This window comes from Sardina pilchardus, chromosome 15 (genome assembly GCF_963854185.1).
Source record: "Sardina pilchardus chromosome 15, fSarPil1.1, whole genome shotgun sequence".
In the NCBI taxonomy this organism is placed as follows: domain Eukaryota; kingdom Metazoa; phylum Chordata; class Actinopteri; order Clupeiformes; family Clupeidae; genus Sardina; species Sardina pilchardus.
Genome location: NC_085008.1, coordinates 33465044 through 33487418, shown reverse-complemented (window position 1 = coordinate 33487418; position 22375 = coordinate 33465044). Strand labels below are relative to the sequence as shown.

General features: G+C 38.7%; 1 protein-coding gene across 1 annotated transcript in view; it reads right to left on the bottom strand.

Annotated features, from left to right (window-relative positions):
- LOC134102296 (cation channel sperm-associated auxiliary subunit gamma-like) overlaps positions 1 to 22375 on the bottom strand; it is a 445552-nt gene that overhangs the window by 421846 nt on the left and 1331 nt on the right. The window lies entirely within an intron of this gene.

The window sequence follows — 22375 nt, the reverse complement described above, 5'->3', positions numbered from 1 at the left end:
CTCCTTTCTTTGCCGCACATCGGGAATCCCGAAGGTTCGGGACTTTGTAATTACAGTGCATGAAAATGCACTGTACTGTTCTTCCTAGGCTTCTTCTACTACTTCTTATTATTACAGTGCATGAAAATGCACTGTACTGTTCTTCCTAGTCTTCTTCAACTTCTTTTTAGAGTGCATGAAAATGCACTCTACTGTTATGCTGTTTATTAGAGTGCATGAAAATGCACTCTACTGTTATGCTGTTTATTACAGTGCATGAAAATGCACTGTACTGCTCTTCCTCGGTCTTCATTTTATTACAGTGCATGAAAATGCACTGTACTGTTCTTCCTATTCTTCTTATTATTACAGTGCATGAAAATGCACTGTACTGTTATTCCAAGTCTTCTTATTATTACAGTGCATGAAAATGCACTGTACTGTTCTTCCTAGGCTTCTTATTACAGTGCATGAAAATGCACTGTACTGTTCTTCCTATTCTTAAACTTCATCTTCTTATTATTCTTCTTCTAACGCACGCAATTCAGCTTCAACCGCTTAACGTAGAAACTCCATTTGAATTTTGTCGCGTAGGTGTTACTTACGCGATGTGGGCAAAGTATTTTTCAACTTTGTAACTTTTATACTTTTTAAACTATTAGTTAAAAACTATTACAATTTCCCCCATAGACTTAACATTGCTCATTATGACATCACGGCAGCAATTAGAATCTTACTCCAGCTGGTCAGCCACCTGGGCACCAACTGTCAGTTTCTCTCAGGCAATCTCTCTGAAGACTACATATTCTGTTCCCCTGTATCCTCTGTGCACAACAGTATCAAAATAAGTCCTCCTAATTCCATCCAACTTTATATCCATTCATCTTCTTCAAACCATTCACTCATCCACCCATTCTAAACAGTCTGCCTATCAACATCAATTAGACGTTCTACATTCAACTTTTAAACAATCTACTCTGTCTCAGGCTGGCTCTCTTAAGACTAGCCAGTTAAATTGATTACACCTGTATCTGTATCCACTACACTCAGTAGAGAGCTGTGTCTCTCCATTCTACAAGAATATAAGGCACATTCCATTCAACATTCTATCCATTCATCTTCTTCAGACCATTCACTCATCCACCCATTCTAAACAGTCTGCCTATCAACATCAATTAGACGTTCTACATTCAACTTTTAAACAATCTACTCTGTCTCAGGCTGGCTCTCTTAAGACTAGCCAGTTAAATTGATTACACCTGTATCTGTATCCACTACTCTCAGTAGAGAGCTGTGTCTCTCCATTCTACAAGAATATAAGGCACATTCCATTCAACATTCTATCCATTCATCTTCTTCAGACCATTCACTCATCCACCCATTAAACTGTCTATCAACATCTATTAAACAATCTGTCTATCAACATCCATTAAACTCTCTGTCTATCAACATTAATTAGACTATCTACATTCAACTTTTTAATTATTTACTCTGTCTCAGGCTTTAAGAGTACACTCTGGCTCTCTTAAGACTAGCCAGTTAAATTGATTACACCTGTGTCAACTACTCTCAGAGAGCTGTATCAGTGTCTCTCTTAACAAGAATATAAGGCACATTCCATCCAACCTTCTATCCATTCATCTTCTTCAGACCATTCACTCATCCACCCATTAAACTGTCAATCAATATCTATTAAACAATCTGCCTATCAACATCCACTAAACATTCTGTCTATCAACATTAATTAGACTATCTACATACAACTTTTAAAGTATTTACTGTGGGTCCCTCTCAAGCAGCGTTTATATGTCCTCCCTCGCTCCTCGATCCTCAATGATCTACATAAAGAAAGATAGAAGAAGGGCTAGACCATCCCATTGTTGCCGCTCCATCATTCTTTATGTAGATCAGTGAGGAGCGAGAGAGGACGCGTAAACGCTATATGAGAGGCACCTTCTGTCTCAGGCTTTAAGCATACAATCTCATTAAGACTACAGATCCTGTTAACTGTTTCCTCTGTCCACAACTGTTTCAAAATAAAAGTCCTCACTGCAATAATACACTATTAAATCATTTGACCATTGAAACTACTCAACTATTTAACTGTTCAACCATTCCAACTGTCAGTTATCATCAACTATGCCTCCAGTCAACTACATGAAACCTCCATGTACCTAGCAACCAACATAGCAACCATTAAAATTAAGTGTTTATGACCGTTTCCATAGCAACCAACATGATTATACTGCAATAACTTCTTGTTTCCTGATAGTGGCCACCATGGATACCCTAGCAACAAATGTTTCAAAATAAAAGTCCTCACTAGCAAGTTAGCTAGTTAGCATAGTTAGCATTGTTAGCATAGTTAGCATTTTTAGCATAACTGCAAAAAATCATCAACTAAGTTAGCTAATCAACCTGGTTAGCATTGTTAGCAAATCTAGCATTGTTAGCATAGTTAGCATTTTTAGCATTACTGCTAGAAATCATCGGTTAAGTTAGCTAATCAACCTGGTTAGCATTGTTAGTAAAGTTAGCATTGCTAACATAATTAGCATTTTTAGCACAACTGCTAGAAATCATTAGCTAAGTTACCTAATCAACATTTTAACATGAATAGAAATCATTAGTTAAGTTAGAACTGGAACGTTTCATCTTTAAACTGTCTACCTTCACACCATCAACTCTCTGTAAACTATGCAACCACCATGTTTACCCTAGCTACACCTTAGTAACCATATCAACATTATCTATCTATTTTTGCATTTTCATGCACTGGTAATTCCTTGGAATTGCATTTCTAGTTCTTCTTCTAACGCACGCAATTCAGCTTCAACCGCTTAACGTAGAAACTCCATTCAAATTTTGACGCGTAGGTCTTACTTACGCGATGTGGGCTTTGTATTTTTCAACTTTGTAACTTTTATACTTTTTAAACTATTAGTTAAAAACTATTACAATTTCCCCCATAGACTTAACATGGCTCATTATGACATCACGGCAGCAATTAGAATGTTACCCCAGCTGGTCAGCCACCTGGGCACCAACTGTCAGTTTCTCTCAGGCTCCTCTCTGAAGACTACATATTCTGTTCCCCTGTATCCTCTGCGCACAACAGTATCAAAATAAGTCCTCCTAATTCCATCCAACTTTATATCCATTCATCTTCTTCAAACCATTCACTCATCCACCCATTCTAAACAGTCTGCCTATCAACAACATCAATTAGACGCTCTACATTGAACTTTTAAACAATCTACTCAGGCTGGCTCTCTTAAGACTAGCCAGTTAAATTGATTACACCTGTATCTGTATCCACTACTCTCAGTAGAGAGCTGTGTCTCTCCATTCTACAAGAATATAAGGCACATTCCATCTAACATTCTATCCATTCATCTTCTTCAGACCATTCACTCATCCACCCATTAAACTGTCTATCAACATCTATTAAACAATCTGTCTATCAACATCCATTAAACTCTCTGTCTATCAACATTAATTAGACTATCTACATTCAACTTTTAAATTATTTACTCTGTCTCAGGCTTTAAGAGTACTCTGGCTCTCTTAAGACTAGCCAGTTAAATTGATTACACCTGTGTCAACTACTCTCAGAGAGCTGTATCAGTGTCTCTCTTAACAAGAATATAAGGCACATTCCATCCAACCTTCTATCCATTCATCTTCTTCAGACCATTCACTCATCCACCCATTAAACTGTCAATCAATATCTATTAAACAATCTGCCTATCAACATCCATTAAACATTCTGTCTATCAACATTAATTAGACTATCTACATACAACTTTTAAAGTATTTACTGTGGGTCCCTCTCAAGCAGCGTTTATATGTCCTCCCTCGCTCCTCGATCCTCAATGATCTACATAAAGAAAGATAGAAGAAGGGCTAGACTATCCCATTGTTGCCGCTCCATCATTCTTTATGTAGATCAGTGAGGAGCGAGAGAGGACGCGTAAACGCTATGAGAGGCACCTTCTGTCTCAGGCTTTAAGCATACAATCTCATTAAGACTACAGATCCTGTTTCACTACTTCCTCTGTCCACAACTGTTTCAAAATAAAGGTCCTCACTGCAATAATACACTATTAAATCATTTAACCATTGAAACTACTCAACTATTGAACTGTTCAACCATTCCAACTGTCAGTTATCATCCACTATGCCTCCAGTCAACTATATGAAACCTCCATGTACCTAGCAACCAACATAGCAACCATTAAAATTAAGTGTTTATGACTGTTTCCATAGCAACCAACATGATTATACTGCAGTAACTTCTTGTTTCCTGATAGTGGCCACCATGGATACCCTAGCAACAAATGTTTCAAAATAAAAGTCGTCACTAGCAAGTTAGCTAGTTAGCATGGTTAGCATAGTTAGCATTGTTAGCATAGTTAGCATTTTTAGCATAACTGCAAAAAATCATCAACTAAGTTAGCTAATCAACCTGGTTAGCATTGTTAGCAAATTTAGCATTGTTAGCATAGTTAGCATTTTTAGCATTACTGCTAGAAATCATCGGTTAAGTTAGCTAATCAACCTGGTTAGCATTGTTAGTAAGTTAGCATTGCTAGCATAATTAGCATTTTAGCGTAACTGCTAGAAATCATTAGCTAAGTTAGCTAATCAACATTTTAACATGAATAGAAATCATTAGTTAAGTTAGAACTGGAATGTTTAATCTTTAAACTGTCTACCTTCACACTATCAACTCTCTGTAAACTATGCAACCACCATGTTTACCCTAGCTACACCTTAGTAACCATATCTACATTATCTATCTATTTTTGCATTTTCATGCACTGGTAATTCCTTGGAATTGCATTTCTAGTTACAGTGCATGAAAATGCACTGTACTGTTATTCCAAAACTTCTTATTATTATTATTCTTCTTCTTCTAACGCACTTAATGGAGCTTCAACCGTTTAACGTAGAAACTTCATTCAAACTGCGCTGCGTAGGTCTTACTTAGGCCATCCGGGCTTTCTATTTTTCAACTTTGTAACTTTTATACTTTTTTAACTATTAATTAATTAAAATGACAATTTCCCCATAGACTTAACATTGTGATTATGACATCATAATAGGGCAATTAGAATCTTCTGCCAGGTGGCCAGGCCAGCTGCGGCAGCTCTCTCTCTCTCTCAGGCTTTAAGCATACATTCTCTGTGAAGACTACACATGCCTGTTAAACTGTTTCCTCTGTCCACAACTGTTTCAAAATAAAAGTCCTCACTGCAATAATACACTATTAAATCATTTAACCATTGAAACTACTAATCTATTTAACTGTTCAACCATTCCCACTGTCAGTTATCATCAGCCATGCCTCCGGTCAACTACATGAAACCTCCATGTACCTAGCAACCAACATAGCAACCATTAAAATTAAGCGTTTATGACCGTTTCCATAGCAACCAACATCATTATACTGCATTAACTTCTTGTTTCCTGATAGTGGCCACCATGGATACACTAGCAACAAATGTTTCAAAATAAAAGTCCTCAATAGCAAGTTGGCTAGTTAGCATGGTTAGCATAGTTAACATTGTTAGCATTGTTAGCATAGTTAGCATTTTTAGCATAACTGCTAGAAATGATTAGCTAAGTTAGCTAATCAACCTGGTTAGCATTTTTAGCATAGTTAGCATTGTTAGCATTTTTAGCATTACTGCTAGAAATCATCGGTTAAGTTAGCTAATCAACCTGGTTAGCATTGTTAGTAAAGTTAGCATTGCTAGCATAATTAGCATTTTAGCGTAACTGCTTGAAATCATTAGCTAAGTTAGCTAATCAACATTTTAACATGAATATAAATCATTAGTTAAGTTAGAACTGGAATGTTTCATCTTTAAACTGTCTACCTTCACACTATCAACACTCTGTAAACTATGCAACCACCATGTTTACCCTAGCTACACCTTAGTAACCATATCTACATTATCTATCTATTTTTGCATTTTCATGCACTGGTAATTCCTTGGAATTGCATTTCTAGTTCTTATTCTTCTTCTTCTAACGCAGTTAATGCAACTTCAACCGTTTAACGTAGAAACTTCATTCAAACTTTGTTGCGTAGGTCTTACTTACGCGATGTGGGCTTTATATTTTTCAACTTTGTAACTTTTATACTTTTTGAACTATTAATTAAAAACTATTCAAATTTCCCCATAGACTTAACATTGCTCATTATGACATCACGGCAGCAATTAGAATGTTACGCCAGGTGGCCAGTCCAGGTGCAGCAGCTCTCTCTCTCACACTGGCTCTCTTGAGACTACATTTTCTGTTCCCCTGTATCAACTGTATCAACATAAGTCTTCCTAATTCCATCCAACTTTCTATCCATTCATCTTCTTCAAACCATTCACTCATCCACCCATTCTAAACAGTCTGCCTATCAACATCAATTAGACGATCTACATTCAACTTTTAAACAATCTACTCTGTCTCAGGCTTTAAGCACACACTCTGGCTGTCTTAAGACTAGCCAGTTAAATTGATTACACCTGTATCTGTATCCACTACTCTCAGTAGAGAGCTGTGTCTCTCCACTCTACAAGAATATAAGGCACATTCCATCCAACTCTCTATCCATTCATCTACTTCAGACCATTCACTCATCCACCCATTAAACTGTCTATCAACATCCATTAAACTCTCTGTCTATCAACACTAATTAGACTACATTCAACTTTTAAATTATTTACTCTGTCTCAGGCTTCAAGCATATACACTCTTCTCTTAAGACTAGCCAGTTAAATTGATTACACCTGTATCAACTGTCAGTTTCTCTGGCTATAAGCATACAATCTCTCTGACGACTACATATCCTGTTAACTGTTTCCTCTGTCCACAACTGTTTCAAAATAAAAGTCCTCACTGCAATAATACACCATTAAATCATTTAACCATTGAAACTACTCAACTATTTAACTGTTCAACCATTCCAACTGTCAGTTATCATCAACTATGACTCCAGTCAACTACATGAAACCTCCATGTACCTAGCAACCAACATAACAACCATTAAAATTAAGCGTTTATGACCGTTTCCATAGCAACCAACATGATTATACTGCAGTAACTTCTTGTTTCCTGATAGTGGCCACAATGGATACCCTTGCAACAAATGTTTCAAAATAAAAGTCCTCACTAGCAAGTTAGCTTGTTAGCATGTTTAGCATAGTTAGCATTTTTAGCATAACTACAAAAAAATCATCAACTAAGTTAGCTAATCAACCTGGTTAGCATTATTAGCAAATGTAGCATTGTTAGCATAGTTAGCATTTTTAGCATTACTACTAGAAATCATCGGTTAAGTTAGCTAATCAACCTGGTAAGCATTGTTAGTAAAGTTAGCATTGCTAGCATGATTAGCATTTTTAGCGTAACTGCTAGAAATCATTAGCTAAGTTAGCTAATCAACATTTTAACATGAATAGAAATCATTAGTTAAGTTAGAACTGGAATGTTTCAGCTTTAAACTGTCTACCTTCACACTATCAACTCTCTGTAAACTATGCAACCACCATGTTTACCCTAGCTACACCTTAGTAACCATATCTACATTATCTATCTATTTTTGCATTTTCATGCACTGGTAATTCCTTGGAATTGCATTTCTAGTTATTATTAAACTTCTTCTTCTAACGCTCGCAATTCAGCTTCAACCGTTTAACGTAGAAACTTCATTCAAACTTTGTTGCGTAGGTCTTGCTTATGCCATATGTGCTTTGTATTTTTCAACTTTGTAACTTTTATACTTTTTAAACTATTAGTTAAAAACTATCACCATTTCCCCCATAGACTTAACATTGCTCATTATGACATCACGGCAGCAATTAGAATGTTACCCCAGCTGGTCAGCCACCTGGGCACCAACTGTCAGTTTCTCTCAGGCTCCTCTCTGAAGACTACATATTCTGTTCCCCTGTATCCTCTGCGCACAACAGTATCAAAATAAGTCCTCCTAATTCCATCCAACTTTATATCCATTCATCTTCTTCAAACCATTCACTCATCCACCCATTCTAAACAGTCTGCCTATCAACAACATCAATTAGACGCTCTACATTGAACTTTTAAACAATCTACTCTGTCTCAGGCTGGCTCTCTTAAGACTAGCCAGTTAAATTGATTACACCTGTATCTGTATCCACTACTCTCAGTAGAGAGCTGTGTCTCTCCATTCTACAAGAATATAAGGCACATTCCATCCAACATTCTATCCATTCATCTTCTTCAGACCATTCACTCATCCACCCATTAAACTGTCTATCAACATCTATTAAACAATCTGTCTATCAACATCCATTAAACTCTCTGTCTATCAACATTTATTAGACTATCTACATTCAACTTTTAAATTATTTACTGTCTCAGGCTTTAAGAGTACACGCTGGCTCTCTTAAGACTAGCCAGTTAAATTGATTACACCTGTGTCAACTACTCTCAGAGAGCTGTATCAGTGTCTCTCTTAACAAGAATATAAGGCACATTCCATCCAACCTTCTATCCATTCATCTTCTTCAGACCATTCACTCATCCACCCATTAAACTGTCAATCAATATCTATTAAACAATCTGCCTATCAACATCCATTAAACATTCTGTCTATCAACATTAATTAGACTATATACAACTTTTAAAGTATTTACTGTGGGTCCCTCTCAAGCAGTGTTTATATGTCCTCCCTCGCTCCTCGATCCTCAATGATCTACATAAAGAAAGATAGAAGAAGGGCTAGACTATCCCATTGTTGCCGCTCCATCATTCTTTATGTAGATCAGTGAGGAGCGAGAGAGGACGCGTAAACGCTATATATGAGAGGCACCTTCTGTCTCAGGCTTTAAGCATACAATCTCATTAAGACTACAGATCCTGTTTCACTACTTCCTCTGTCCACAACTGTTTCAAAATAAAGGTCCTCACTGCAATAATACACTATTAAATCATTTAACCACTGAAACTACTCAACTATTGAACTGTTCAACCATTCCAACTGTCAGTTATCATCCACTATGCCTCCAGTCAACTACATGAAACCTCCATGTACCTAGCAACCAACATAGCAACCATTAAAATTAAGTGTTTATGACCGTTTCCATAGCAACCAACATGATTATACTGCAGTAACTTCTTGTTTCCTGATAGTGGCCACCATGGATACCCTAGCAACAAATGTTTCAAAATAAAAGTCCTCACTAGCAAGTTAGCTAGTTAGCATGGTTAGCATAGTTAGCATTGTTAGCATTTTTAGCATAACTGCAAAAAATCATAAACTAAGTAAGCTAATCAACCTGGTTAGCATTGTTAGCAAATTTAGCATTGTTAGCATAGTTAGCATTTTTAGCATTACTGCTAGGAATCATCGGTTAAGTTAGCTAATCAACCTGGTTAGCATTTTTAGTAAAGTTAGCATTGCTAGCATAATAAGCATTTTTAGCGTAACTGCTAGAAATCATTAGCTAAGTTAGCTAATCAACATTTTTTTTTTTTTTTTTTTTTTTTTTTTTTTTTTAAAGGTTATTTTTTGGGCTTTTTATGCCTTTAATTGGACAGGACAGTAGAGAGAATGACAGGAAGCGGGTGGGAGAGAGAGCTGGGGTAGGATCCGGAAAGGACCACGGGGCGGGAATCGAACCCGGGTCGCCGGCGTGCGATGCAGGTGCCCCAGCCAGTTGCGCCACGGCTGGGGCCAGCTAATCAACATTTTAACATGAATAGAAATCATTAGTTAAGTTAGAACTGGAACGTTTCATCTTTAAACTGTCTACCTTCACACTATCAACTCTCTGTAAACTATGCAACCACCATGTCTACCCTAGCTACACCTTAGTAACCATATCTACATTATCTATCTATTTTTGCATTTTCATGCACTGGTAATTCCTTGGAATTGCATTTCTAGTTATTATTAAACTTCTTCTTCTAACGCTCGCAATTCAGCTTCAACCGTTTAACGTAGAAACTTCATTCAAACTTTGTTGCGTAGGTCTTGCTTATGCCATATGTGCTTTATATTTTTCAACTTTGTAACTTTTATACTTTTTAAACTATTAGTTAAAAACTATCACCATTTCCCCCATAGACTTAACATTGCTCATTATGACATCACGGCAGCAATTAGAATGTTACCCCAGCTGGTCAGCCACCTGGGCACCAACTGTCAGTTTCTCTCAGGCTCCTCTCTGAAGACTACATATTCTGTTCCCCTGTATCCTCTGCGCACAACAGTATCAAAATAAGTCCTCCTAATTCCATCCAACTTTATATCCATTCATCTTCTTCAAACCATTCACTCATCCACCCATTCTAAACAGTCTGCCTATCAACAACATCAATTAGACGCTCTACATTGAACTTTTAAACAATCTACTCTGTCTCAGGCTGGCTCTCTTAAGACTAGCCAGTTAAATTGATTACACCTGTATCTGTATCCACTACTCTCAGTAGAGAGCTGTGTCTCTCCATTCTACAAGAATATAAGGCACATTCCATCCAACATTCTATCCATTCATCTTCTTCAGACCATTCACTCATCCACCCATTAAACTGTCTATCAACATCTATTAAACAATCTGTCTAACATCCATTAAACATTCTATCTATCAACATTAATTAGACTATCTACATACAACTTTTAAAGTATTTACTGTGGGTCCCTCTCAAGCAGCGTTTATATGTCCTCCCTCGATCCTCGATCCTCAATGATCTACATAAAGAAAGATAGAAGAAGGGCTAGACTATCCCATTGTTGCCGCTCCATCATTCTTTATGTAGATCAGTGAGGAGCGAGAGAGGACGCGTAAACGCTATGAGAAGCACCTTCTGTCTCAGGCTTTAAGCATACAATCTCATTAAGACTACAGATCCTGTTTCACTACTTCCTCTGTCCACAACTGTTTCAAAATAAAGGTCCTCACTGCAATAATACACTATTAAATAATTTAACCATTGAAACTACTCAACTATTGAACTGTTCAACCATTCCAACTGTCAGTTATCATCCACTATGCCTCCAGTCAACTACATGAAACCTCCATGTACCTAGCAACCAACATAGCAACCATTAAAAAGTGTTTATGACCGTTTCCATAGCAACCAACATGATTATACTGCAGTAACTTCTTGTTTCCTGATAGTGGCCACCATGGATACCCTAGCAACAAATGTTTCAAAATAAAAGTCCTCACTAGCAAGTTAGCTAGTTACCATGGTTAGCATAGTTAGCATTGTTAGCATAGTTAGCATTTTTAGCATAACTGCAAAAAATCATCAACTAAGTTAGCTAATTAACCTGGTTAGCATTGTTAGCAAATTTAGCATTGTTAGCATAGTTAGCATTTTTAGCATTACTGCTAGAAATCATCGGTTAAGTTAGCTAATCAACCTGGTTAGCATTGTTAGCATTGCTAGCATAGTAAGCATTTTTAGCGTAACTGCTAGAAATCATTAGCTAAGTTAGCTAATCAACATTTTAACATGAATAGAAATCATTAGTTAAGTTAGAACTGGAACGTTTCATCTTTAAACTGTCTACCTTCACACTATCAACTCTCTGTAAACTATGCAACCACCATGTTTACCCTAGCTACACCTTAGTAACCATATCTACATTATCTATCTATTTTTGCATTTTCATGCACTGGTAATTCCTTGGAATTGCATTTCTAGTTCTTCTTCTAACGCACGCAATTCAGCTTCAACCGCTTAACGTAGAAACTCCATTCAAATTTTGTCGCGTAGGTCTTACTTACGCGATGTGGGCTTTGTATTTTTCAACTTTGTAACTTTTATACTTTTTAAACTATTAGTTAAAAACTATTACAATTCCCCCCATAGACTTAACATTGCTCATTATGACATCACGGCAGCAATTAGAATCTTACGCCAGGTGGCCGGCCACCTGGGCACCAACTGTCAGTTTCTCTGGCTTTAAGCATACAGTCTCTCAGAAGACTACATATCCTGTTAACTGTTTCCTCTGTCCACAACTGTTTTAAAATAAAAGTCCTCAATGCAATAATACACTATTAAATCATTTAACCATTGAAACTACTCAACTATTGAACTGTTCAACCATTCCAACTGTCAGTTATCATCCACTATGCCTCCAGTCAACTACATGAAACCTCCATGTACCTAGCAACCAACATAGCAAACATTAAAATTAAGTGTTTATGACCGTTTCCATAGCAACCTACATGATTATTCTGCAGTAACTTCTTGTTTCTTGATAGTGGCCACCATGGATACCCTAGCAACAAATGTTTCAAAATAAAAGTCCTCACTAGCAAGTTAGCTAGTTAGCATGGTTAGCATAGTTAGCATTGTTAGCATAGGTAGCATTTTTAGCATAACTGCAAAAAATCATCAACTAAGTTAGCTAATCAACCTGGTTAGCATTATTAGCAAATTTAGCATTGTTAGCATAGTTAGCATTTTTAGCATTACTGCTAGAAATCATCGGTTAAGTTAGCTAATCAACCTGGTTAGCATTGTTAATAAAGTTAGCATTGCTAGCATAATTAGCATTTTTAGCGTATCTGCTAGAAATCATTAGCCAAGTTAGCTAATCAACATTTCAACATGAATAGAAATCATTAGTTAAGTTAGAACTGGAACGTTTCAGCTTTAAACTGTCTACCTTCACACTATCAACTCTCTGTAAACTATGCAACCACCATGTTTACCCTAGCTACACCATAGTAACCATATCTACATTATCTATCTTTTTTTGCATTTTCATGCACTGGTAATTCCTTGGAATTGCATTTCTAGTTAAAACTGCAACCGCAAGGGGGCAACATAAGACCGCCCTGTAGCACCGCATTATGTAATAACACCGCATTATGTAATAATGTAATAAATGTGCACGCCATTATGTAATAATTGCCGCATTTTGTAATAATCTGCCGCATTATGTAATAAACTTCTTGAACGCAATATGTAATACATTTTGCTGCATTATGTAATAAGTTATTACATATTGCGGTTGTTACTACATAATGCGGGTGTTGCGTTTTTTTTGCCAAATGTAACAATTGGTGCATTATGTAATAACCAACCAAAATTGACATTTTCATTGATTAAAAACAGCATGATAATGTGTATTTTACTCGAAAATGATAAGTAAGGGGACAGTATGTCAACTATTGCACAGCTTGCATTGTACCAATCCACCTTTTAACTTTGGTTGTGCTCATTTAAACGCACAAGGGGTTCTTTTCTATTAATATTTGCAGTCATATTAGTCATGAGATCAAGTTTGGAGGTAAGTGCTTCTGATAGTTAACCAATTTATAAAATTGTCAAGTAAATCTCTGTCTTTGCTCAAGCAGCAGCAAAGATAAGACATACAGCACCAAATAATTGGGCTGTGCACAAGATGGGTGTGCCATGCATTCTGTTTTCTGTTAACAGATATTATTATATTATTGGCTAAGTTAGCTGGTGTTGAGATAGCCAACCATAAGCTAAGCTAACACATATTAACATAAAAGGTTTTCTTTTCAAGTTCATTGAGGACACAGTATCTCAGTCTAAATCCTGCTTAGTTTGTAGTACAACAAAACAAAACAAAATTAATAATAATAAATATAGCTGCAAGCGGCGATGGCGGGCCCGGTTATTTCGGAATCTAACAAAGCAATACGTAATTGTTGGTGGGCATGAGCAACACACACATGCCCACCAAATTTGGTTAATTTTCATCAATGTATGTGTCAACCACAACAGACAACAGGCTAGGTGGCGCTATAGAGTCCCTAAGCCACACCCTAGGCCAAAGCTCTCTGACTAGCTGCAGCAATAACACACAAGCCTACCTAATTGTCGTGAATGTATGTGTCAACCATGATAGACAATGTGCTAGGTGGCGCTATAGAGTCGCTAAGCCACACCCTAGGTCAGAGCTCTGTTTCTGACTAGCGGCAGTAATAACACACAAGCTCACCAAATTTGATTCATTTTTGTGAATGTATACGTCAACCACAACAGGCAGCACACTAGGTGGCGCTATAGAGTCCCTAAGCTACACCCTCGGCCTGAGCTCTGTCTCTGAATAGCTATAGCAAAACACATGCCCACCAAATTTGGTTCATTTTCGTGAATGTACATGTCAACCACAACAGACAATGCGCTAGGTGGCGCTATAGAGTCCCTAAGCCACACCCTAGGCCAGAGCCAAGGGGGCAGGCATATTCCCGGAAGTAGAGACACGAATTGAGCTGGTGATCAACACTCTGCTAACTCCCATGGACGGCCATAGATTGCAGATTTTCTTGCGATCCCATAACTTCATGTATCATGTGCCCTGTGTCGCCCTTATAGCTTCTGTGTATTCTATATAGGGTATCGAAGGCAAAACTAATTCACGTCTTCCCCGTATATAACGTTGGTTTCCCGCAAAGAAGTACAGTTAGCATGTCGGTTGGAGGGAAGCTAACGTTCGACAGGAGATTCCCCGTAATGTTTGGATAAGAAGCTCAGTCCAGCCTGCACGAAAACCATGACGGAAAGTCATTCGCCAGATCAGTGAAAAAGCATGTAGCCTACGGTAGCCTACTGTTTGATAGGGTAAAGCATTACCTAGAGGCAAGTAAACATAATAATATTAAAAACGAACGTTAATAATGGATTGACAGTTGTTCGGAAAATCCCATCTATCAGCCGAGTTACAGCAATGTACAGGATGGCTAACGTCACAAAATGAGTACGAGTCTGCGCAGTACGATGGAAAGTAAACAGATTTTTGTTTCAGCCCCCTCCCATTGAGAACAACGGAATCGGTTTGTCCATTTCTTTTAGGTCTATGGCCAGAGCTCTGTCTCTGACTAGCAATAGCAATAACACACAAGCCCACCAAATTTGGTTAATTTTCGTGAATGTATGTGTCAAGCACAACAGACAATGCGCTAGGTGGCGCAATAGAGTCCCTAAGCCACACCCTAGGCCAGAGCTCTGTCTTTGACTAGCGGTAGCAATAACACACAAGCCCACAACATTTGATTAATTTTCGTGAATATATGTGTCAACCACAACAGACAACACACAAGGTGGCGCTATAGAGCTAGAGCTCTGTCTCTGACTAGCGATAGCAATAATACACAAGCCCACCAAATTTGGCTAATTTTCGTGAATGTATGTGTCAACCACAACAGACAACACGCTAGGTGGCGCTATAGAGTCCCTAAGCCACACCCTAGGCTAGAGCTCTGTCTCTGACTAGCAATAGCAATAACATATGTGCCCACCAAATTTGGTTCATTTTCGTGAATGTATGTGTCAACCACAACAGACAATGCACTAGGTGGCGCTATAGAGTCCCTAAGCGACACCCTAGGCCAAAGCTCTGTCTCTGATTAGCGATAGCAATAACACACAAGTCCACCAAATTTGGTTCATTTTTCGTGAATGTTTGTGTCAACCAAAACAGATAACGTGCTGCTCGCAAAAAATCTGCTCGCAATTCCTCTTGAGCAACCCCTCAAGATCATTTTTGTGCTTATATGACATGATTTCGATAAACCGTCTAGGAGATTTTTTTCAAAATATGTGATGTGCAGAAATCATAATCATAATCATAACTCAAATTCTTCTAAGATTCACTATAAAGTTCAAATGTAAGATTGCTTAGATTAATAGAACACACATGTCCACTAAATCTGGGCCATTTCCGTGAATGTAAGTGTCAACCACAACAGACAACGCGTTAGGTGGCGCTATAGAGTCCCTGAGCCACACCCTAGGCCAGAGCTCCGTCACTAAGTAGTGTTACCAATTTCACACATAGCTGCCAAATGTCAAGAGTTTTAGAGCATGCCAAGTTGGTGAAAAAAGGCAAAACGTGGCCGGAAGAAATTTAATCTGAGCTAAAACAATAGGGCCTTGCACCTACGGTGCAGCCGCTTCAGCACCTCGGTGCTCGGGCCCTAATAACTTACGTTTAAACATTGCCTTTCCACTAGCAGGCATAGCCTAGCCAGTACTGAGTCCCAATCAGCAGGAGGAGCAATATCAAGTAGTGGCTTAGGCTAAGTGCCTGAACAGCATAAATCAAATGGAATTCTGATAGGCAGTTCCCTCCATATACTGATAGTTTGGCTATATGTGTGTGAAATGTGAGTCATGGCCTGTTTTACTGTAGGTAAAGAACATTGTTAAAATTGTTATTATTCTGCAGTTCCATTGTGTGATCAGTGTGTTAGGCTGTATGTTGCAGCTGAATTGTTTTTCATTTAGTTGCTTAAATACTTTAGCCTGGCAAGCCAAACTACACAGAAATGTATAGTCTGGGGTCGGACCATTCACAGAGTTGAAGCCTGTGGGTGGGATGAACAGTTGTCTTTCAAACTGCTTCTGCACGTAATAGGCCAGCATTTGTGACTAATCGTAGCCGGTCGGCAAAAAGGCAAATACATCCTTCTTTAAAACGAATGACTTGAGTGCTTCTTTCAGCTCAAACTTCAAAGAAAAGCCCAAGTTTAACTCTTCCAAAGCCGATTCAAACGAGCGCACTTCATTAGCCTCATCCATCTTTTGTTTTTCTCTATGGTTGTGCGATACGGTCTCAAACCCAACTCGTCGAACGAGGACGCATGGTCCAGCCCCCTGGCGTCTTATCGGAAGCCGAAGGTGAGCTAAGGCGGGCTCAAGGACTCCGTACACAGATAGAGCGTTCTGATTGGCTAGGCTGAACTCGAGCCTAGCGCAGGCTTGTCCTCAACGGTGCGACCCTAGACCATCTCTCTAGGCAAAAATATTTTTGGCCGCTAGGGTGCGTCTAGATTTCTAGGCTATAAATACTTAATTGCATCGTTAAATTAATACTTATTTGTGAGCATTAATTTTGAGTAAAATACACATTATCAAGCTGTTTTTAATCAATGAAAATGTAAATTTCGGTTGGTTATTACATAATGCACCAATTGTTACATTTGGCAAAAAAAAAAAACGCAACACCCGCATTATGTAGTAACAACCGCAATATGTAATAACTTATTACATAATGCAGCAAAATGTATTACATATTGCGTTCAAGAAGTGTATTACATATTGCGACAGATTATTACAGAATGTGGCAATTATTACATAATGGCGTGCACATTTATTACATTATTACATAATGCGGTGCTACACGCCCTAATAACATGAAGGTTCGGCTCATGCCGGAAAACACGGAAAAACCCGAAGACACCGCGCTGGTGACAAGCGGAGAAAAGAGACATGACGCTCGGCATGTCAGATTGCAGTTGCAGAGTTTTCAAATGTTTTACAGCCTACCTCACAGCTCTCTCACGCGACGTAGCCTATAACTTAGTCAGTCCAGCAGAGATGCCAAAGCAACGTTTTGGTCAAAGGAGAGGGAGAGAAATGCTCCGCTTATCCGTCTCATTTAATCATTAAAATGAAGGTGATGACTGGCGAAATTAATCAAACGACATTTCAATAAACCATTGTTGAAATTAATGAAAATGGTTTTAGAAAATCGCCTATAGGCCTATCAGAAGGAAATAGCCTTCAATTCAACCTGAAAGACTCGATAGGCAACCTTAGATTAATTCATTAATTCATTACTGTTACAAGACCGCATTTCCGTTAATAGGCTATTATTGTCAAGGCGAAGACGAAAGAGATGGACAAGATGGACATTTAGGCTACATTTACATGCTAGGAAAACTTAGAAATGTGTATAGGCTATTTTAAAACTGAGTCATGTTCATTTTAACCGGCGACGCTGGGTAGCCTACATGTACCCAGCACTTGTTATCACAGATTTTGTCCCCACCACTTTTGACAACTGAAAATAAAATGTATTTAACAGAAATCTCTTTAATACATGCCTATGCTTGTCACTTTACTTATAACCGTAGGCTACGTGCATGGAGAAGATTGCGCATTTTATAACATTGTAACAATGGATGGTCAGATATGCGATAGGGCAGTGAGGGTGATTCATTGTAACCATCGACTAGTAGGCCTAGCTCCGCAAAATAAGTTTCTAACAACTTATGTATCGTGTGCATGTTCATGTTGATTCAGAGATAGGCATAGACTACCGTAGGCTGCTGTGCGTCAAGCTATATGACAGCATTTTATCATGTGGTGAATTAATAACTAACGTCAGTTTAACATGTCAGAACTTTTGATCGGCGTTTCAAGTGCATGCCACGAATAAATAAACTCGACTGAATGAATCCCGTATATTTGTTGGCAAGTGTTAATATGTAGGCTAAGCAAGATAGTGATAAGATTTGGGCTGTGGCGCAACTGGTTGAAGCATCTCTACCGTACGCCAGCGACCGGGGTTCAAAACCCACTCTACGAATCTCTCCGGAACCCATCAAGACAAAAGGCATCGTTTTATCAAAAAAATGAAAGATTTTCTCAGTTTTGCGATTGTTTTATGTTTGCGATGTCTGCTGAAAAGAAAAGTTAACATGTGAATTCGTGGTTCAGCGCACACTCACACACATTTTTACATTTACATAGTGTCGGGCTCAAGTGTGTCGAGAGAGAAGGGGGAGGGAGGCAGTCGTCCTCAATGCCTCATATAGGTAGGCTATAATGTAGTGAACTGGTTAGACGAGTGTGGGGGAGGGGGAATGATCGCACAAGACAATTGCTCTTCATGAAATGGATAGTCTCACAGACGGCTGTCGATTTTTAAATGTAGCCTACTACACCACTTGCAAAATCGGACGTGGCACATAGCCTAATTATTAGGCTACTGGATTTAATATAGCAAGTCCATAGACTTTGTTCATCCTACAATAAGTATAAAATCCGACAATCCAAAACGATAACGAGATCTCCCAGAAACGAAAAACAAGTTTGTTGAGTAGACTAGTCCTTCCAACAATCTCAGCTTTTGATAGATAAAAGGCATCCTATCCTGCTGTATTCAGGGATTAAAGCAAAAAAAAATCCTGAGCCTGAACTTTTTTAGACTGGTGCATGCGACTCTATACGACACTATGTTGGTCGATCGATTGGAAACCGGTTTACTTTTTGGAGTGTTTGCACACGACACAGGCCTTGTTTGTGATGTTGGACACCAAGAAAGGCCAATAGGTGCCAATAGTAGCCTAGTCCAACACACTACAATTGTATCAAATGTTTATATCAAGTTTTGCTGCTAATCTTTGTCTTTGACAGGTTACAAATTGACCTACAATCATAAGGTGTCATGTTGTAAGGATATGTGAAATTGGAAGGCAGGCATTTGAAGAATAAGATTTAGTTGCAACCATTTAAGTTAAGGTATTCATTCTTTCCCACAGATTAGAAGGCAATGTGTGGTGGTCGCCTCATGTCTGACTTTTTATCGCTTTGCTTTCATATAATGTGAATTTATTTATTTAATGATTTTTTAACAAGACGTAAAGCACACACACACACACACACACACACACACACACACACCCACACACACTGACACACACACGTGTAATTATTTATACATTCTGTATACTGACATTTCTGATATTCATAACAGCAAACTTTATGCAGCGTATAGCCTGCTATTCATTACAACTCCACCTCTTAAATTCAGCTGTTTGATTGAAGCCTAAAATATTGTAAACAAAGTAGCATATTGGCTAGTTTATCATACTCTAGCTAGCTGGTTGGACTGCAGTGTCCCCACGTGTGTTACAAATACTACATATTGTCAGCACAGTCTGGGCTACCCAGATCTGCCACAATATCATGTATTATTACTTGCATTGATTTTGATTTTTAAATAATAAAATTGCAAAAAGCATACAATATACGAATTCTTACATTTTGACATGCATCTCACCACAGCAAGCTGACAGCTCGACATGACTTTCATGTTTGTGTAAGCCTGACTGTCCTGAAAATGGCAATATAAAAACCATGGTGGATGGGATAGCCTACTTTGGGGCTGAGCAATTTACAGAAATATGTAGTGTGTGCCTTACAGAATTAAATGGCAATTTTTATTTAGTGATGAAAAATGACTTTTGACACTTTTTGTGCTCCATACTTGTGAGAGCTGATCTGACCTGACTTGTTTGCGCGTAGCACACATGACGTGCACACATGATGATTCTCTATAATAACTTTTTACTACATTGCAATGAACAAAGTAAAGGCAAAAAAAGTGTTTATTTGTCAAACAAATTTGGATGCAATAAGTGTCTCGAATTGGATGCCATAGGCTACAGGAGTTTGCTAGATCTCAAAATCGGATTATGCACAGGCTATGCCACAAAACAACCCCACAAAAACATGGGGTAAGTGGAGCTAAAGTTATTATTTTGCTGTCACTTGGTCTGTTTTATAACCTAGAAGGTTGTATTTGGTATCTGTGAATAGCTCCGTGTCTCCGTTTTCCATCTTACATGCGTACACATGTCTAATCGCGGGTCCATTTAGTAAATCAAACGAGAGTAACGGTAGCCCTGTATGACATTATTATTTGTTTGTCACTTCATCTGTTTGTATAACACCGAAGGATCGATGTATTTGGTATCAATGGAAAGCTCTTTTTCTCCTCTTTCATCTGATATGCGTGACTTGCCTCTGCGATCCCGGTTGCGCTGCAAAGGCCCGTCGCCGTTGTTTTCTGCATCGTTTGTGTACATGTAAGACATGCAGCAGCACTTTCTTTAAAAAACATTTACTGGGGCACAGCTTATTCTTACTGGGGCACGTGCCCCAGTAAAACATGCCTAGTGACGCCCCTGATTGAGATGGTCAGTCAACTTGAATGCAGAGTTTTAATCAGATGTGTGCAGCATAGCCTACTAATGATGCTAACCGTATTTAACAATAATTCAGCTAGTCGTCTTCTGTGCGTCATTGCGTTCACGATTGTGAATGTTTTTTTGGATTAAATGTGCATGTCGAGGGGCGGGTGTCCATTGAGTGCGCACGAGAGCGGGCCAAGGAAAATTCGTTTACTTCTATACTGTTTGGTAAAGTTGCACGCATAGTCTACAAAATTTGCGGAAGAACTTACGCTTCCACCCGCAGCGTCAGGTGCATCAGTGCGACCAAGCTTCCAGGGATGATCTCGTTATGGAGACAGACGCGGTATGCACGAAGGGGAGTCTGTGTCTGTGTCCGAGTGTGTGTGTGTGTGTATTAAAGGGCGCGTGACGCGTGAGTGACAGAGAGGGAGAGCAGGGAAAGGAAATTCAGCTTAACGAATGCTGCGTGTTTTTCAATGGCGTTAACAGATAAATAATATTTTAAAAAATGAACGCAGTCAATGGCCGCACGCCGGAATTCCGGCATGGTGCCGGAAAACTTTAATCCCTGTGTATTCCAATGAGAAAAAACGTAGGTTACGAATGTAACTATGGATCTGTGAGACCGAGGGATGACCGTCACTATCCTTGTCGCTCGGACCATTCTGAGGCGTTCAGGGATAGGAGACTGACCCGGGAGCATTCTCTGCTATTTATTAACGCAAGTCGTTCTGCTTCCGGAGGTCATGGACATGACTATTTTGACATATGGTCTCGGTGATAGGCAGAACGAAGGTGATCATTCCTTTTTAGACCGTAGTGACGGTCAGAGTGAGGTCGAAACAGATACATCCACAAGGCTAAGGGTCACGGTAATGCAGCATGCAGGAATCTCTCTCTCTCTCTCTCTCTCTTTTTCTCTCTCTCTCTCTCTTTCTATATATATATATATATATATATATAACGCACAAAACTTTGTTAAGCCAGCTCCATACATAACAATAGCTGCCGCACGCTCTCCCCGGCCTCCATTTAAACTAAGGGCAAACCCATTCATTCGTGCCCAAAACGAATGAATGCGTTGGGAGCGTCGCCTGGCTGTGTCAGCAGACTGCAATACAGTCGGTCTTGAGGGGTTAAATAGCGCACGTTACTTGAATTTTAATCTGAAGAAGACCACACAGTCGAAACGTCATTCCTTTGTGCTAAAGAAAAGAAAATAAAATCAAAAAAGAAGGATTTCAAGCGTGCGAACCTTTTTCCATTTTTTATGATTTACTCTTGTTCTGCACCTTGACCAGGGATGTGCACAAACTTTTTTACTACACTTGAATTTTAAACCAGCTCTTCTCTTACCAGTAGCCTATATCCTACAGCCATACTTTAATAACCAGATGTTATGCTCATTTTTGTAGGCTACACCTCACCGGCAAGCACGCACGCAAATGCTGGTTTTGCACATCTACAATAATTGGCCAGGCTATATATAATAGGCTTAGGACTGTATTTTGCCTTCGTGCAACTTGTTGTGCTCAATCTAAATTATTGTCAGTAAGGATAGGTCATATTACCAAATGGCGAACCTCGACAATTATTTAGGATATAGAGCCATGTCCATTACCCACTACAGTTATTTTTTAGGCTATTGT